This window comes from Lampetra planeri, unplaced genomic scaffold (assembly GCF_965212315.1).
Source record: "Lampetra planeri unplaced genomic scaffold, kcLamPlan1.2.h2 scaffold_1656, whole genome shotgun sequence".
NCBI classification, from domain to species: Eukaryota; Metazoa; Chordata; class Hyperoartia; order Petromyzontiformes; family Petromyzontidae; genus Lampetra; species Lampetra planeri.
In genome coordinates, this window is record NW_027614389.1 from 6993 (window position 1) to 10419 (window position 3427).

The 3427-nt window shown below is 40.4% G+C and overlaps 1 pseudogene; it reads right to left on the minus strand.

Moving 5' to 3' along the window:
* Positions 1-2044: 2044 nt before the first annotated feature.
* On the minus strand, positions 2045-2852 carry LOC144739689 (18S ribosomal RNA; annotated as a pseudogene).
* Positions 2853-3427: the final 575 nt, after the last annotated feature.

The window sequence follows — 3427 nt, forward strand, 5'->3', positions numbered from 1 at the left end:
TGGTATGGGAATAAATATTCAGAGCGATAGAGCTAAAGTTAGCGCTATAATGGGGGCTGCGATAAATAAGGCTGGGGAGGCTGCGGTGGGTCATACGGGTTCTTTTAGAAATAATTTTACTCCGTCTGCAATAGGTTGTAAAAGTCCTATAAATCCGACAACATTTGGTCCTTTGCGAAGTTGTATATAACCTAGGGTTTTTCGTTCAACTATTGTTAGAAATGCTACTGCAAGCAGGACTATTAAAACTAAAATTAAAGTGGATGTTAATATAACTAGCATAATTTATTTGGAAGGGGATTTGCACCCCTGGTATAAGGGCTTAAACCTTGTGCAATTACTGAGCTCTGCCACCCAAATAAACTTGTCTAGTTATTATTTTAAGTTGCTTACTATTCTTATTAAGTTGGTCTCATAAGATTGATGTAGGGTTTGCATTAGTGTATTGACCCTTACTTCTGCCGGTCCTTTCGTACTAGGGAAGTAGCAAACATAGATAGAAACTGACCTGGATTACTCCGGTCTGAACTCAGATCACGTGGGGCTTTAATCGTTGAACAAACGAACCTTTAATAGCTTTTGCGCCATTGGGGTGCCCCGATCCAACATCGAGGTCGTAAACCCTTTCGTTGATTCGGGCTCGTGGAAAGGATTGCGCTGTTATCCCTGGGGTAACTTGTTTCGTTAGGCAGCAAGTGATGCTGGGTCTATTAACGTTAGTTCTACTAGTGCTTAGAGTTGTAACTCTAGGCTAAGAAAATTGTATTTTCGTCGTCGTGGATATTACTTTTGTTCCGTGGTTGCCCCAACCTAAAACTGTGCATCGTGAATAATGATTATGCGATGTAAATGTTTGGAAGCTCCACAGGGTCTTCTCGTCTTATGGGTTTATACCCGCCTTTGCACGGGTAGGTCAATTTCATTGATAGGGATAAGGAGACAGTTATGCCCTCGTGTAACCTTTCATTCTAGTCTTAATTTACAAGACAAGTGATTACGCTACTTTTACACGGTCAAAGTACCGCGGCCATTCAATATTAATCATTGGGCAGGTCTTGCCTCCAATAGGCGATTCTTATCTGGAGGTGATGTTTTTGGTAAACAGGCGAGGCATGTGTTTGCCGAGTTCCTTCTCATCCTTTATATCTTCTATATTATGTTCCAGTGTAGGGTTAACGGTTATTAGTTCTTGTTTTTCCTGTCGGTAGTCATGTTGTTGATTTCCTGTTGTTTTAAGGGCCGTTAATTTCCAGTGGTTGGTCCGATCTGGTTTACACTTACATTTAGAGGGGTGCGACCTCAAATTACTAATCTTAGCAGGATATTTCCTATTATATAGGATTACTTAATAGTGGTTATAGGGTCTTTATATATTATGGTATTTAAAGTTTAGTAAACTTAAGCTGTAACGCTTTTCTTCTTGGTGGCTGCTTTTAGGCCTACTTAAGTTTATAAGTTGGATATTATCTAATCAATAGAGCTGTATCTCTGTTCACTAGGGCTGTACCCCTAGTGAATAAAACTTAAAATGTAGAGTAGTAAGATGTTTAAATTTATAAGTAATTTTGTTGCTTATCTACAAATTAAGATCAAGCTTAAACTTGTTTCTTAAGTAACCAGCTATCACTAGGCTCGGTAGGCTTTTCACCTCTACCCAGGGCTTTTTCCAATCTTTTGCCACAGATACGGATTAACTCTTATAGGTAATCCCAGGGTAGCTCGTCTAGTTTCGGGGAGGCGGCAGTATTTTCGGGTTTACTTGCTAAGCCATGATGCAAAAGGTACAAGATTTTATCTTTGCTTTACTTTACTTAGTTGATCTGTTTCATCACTTTTTCAATGTTCCCTTGCGGTACTATATGTGTTTTATTTTTCTATCACCTATACTAAAATGGGGGCAATGGTTTGCTGTAAATGTGTGAATGTTTTATAATCATAAATTAAAAGTTGTTAGATAAATATACTCAAATCAGTAATCAGAAGATCTTGAATCGCACAAGAATATTTTCGGTGTAAGGGAAATGCTTAACTTTTAAGCTATCTTCTGTTTTCCAAGCGCACCTTCCGGTACGCTTACCATGTTACGACTTTTCTCCGGGAGGGGTGTGGGAGAGTGACGGGCGGTGTGTACGCACCCTAGTGGCCAACTTCAACTAGACAAACTATTCTTGTTTACTGCTAAATCCACCTTCAAAATTATTTCATTAAGTTATTCGTATACTCTGGGGAGAGAGTGTAGCCCATCTCTGCCTGCCTCATAGGCTGCACCTCGACCTGACGTATTTGCATAGATAGCTTCTTTGCCTACGGTTATTCTTTTATAAGGTTGGCTGGCGACGGCGGTATATAGACTGGGGGCGAGAGGCGGCGGGGTTAAAACGTGGGGTATCGGGTTATAGGACAGGCTCCTCTAGGTGGGTTTAGGGTGCCGTCAAGTTCTTTGGGTTTTAAACGATTGTTCGTAGTGCCCTGGCGACGGTGGTTTATTTATGGCAGGCATAGCGGGGTATCTAATCCCGGTTTGTGAGTTTTGCTTTCGTGATGTCAAAGTGAGTTTATTAATATAGATTCTTTCGATGTTGAGATATTTAAGCATACCTATTCAACTAGCAGGCATGATGGCTTCTATAGTATTAGTTAAGCTAGTATTTTAATCACGCTTTGTGCCGGAGATATCAGCTTGAGCTCCTCGTATAACCGCGGTGGCTGGCACGAGGTTTACCAGCTCTAAAATACGTAACTTAGTCGGGCTTGCGTCCATAGCTTAAGGTTTATCACTGCTGAGTACCCTTGAGGGTGTGGGTGGCTAGGTGTTGTGGGCTAACTTATTGTGAGCCTGATACCATCTCTTTTTTATGTTTATAGTTAAAGGAGGTCCTCACGGGAGTGCGGAAACTTGCATGTGTAATTTCATATATAGTTGATATTAAGGCTGGAACTAATCCTTTGTGTCAAGGGGTTCTAAAACCATCTGAGCATCTTCAGTGCTCTGCTTTAATGTTAAGCTACTCTTGACATTTGAAAATCAGAGGGTAATTTAATGTTAAGATGCTAGCTTTGGGAGCTAGATACAGGGGTTTGAATCCCCTTCCTTTGAAAAATCTGTATGTTAAGTTTCAGTTGAATTTACCGGTGTTCTTTGATAGCAGAATTAACTTGTTTTCTAGGCGACCTAGAATTGGAAAGATTAAAATAAAAATTATAAAGTACACTGTTGATGCAATTTGTGTTATTAAAATAAATGGGTGTTCAGCTGGTTCTCCCCCTAGTCAAGTGAGTAGCGCTAGATCAGCAATCAGAATCCAAAATGTAACTTGGGCGAGCGGACGAAATTGAATGCCTCGTTGTTTAGAGGTGTGGGTAAAGGGGATAACCAGGAGGATTATGATGGCTGCTGCTAAAGCTATGACCCCACCTAATTTATTAG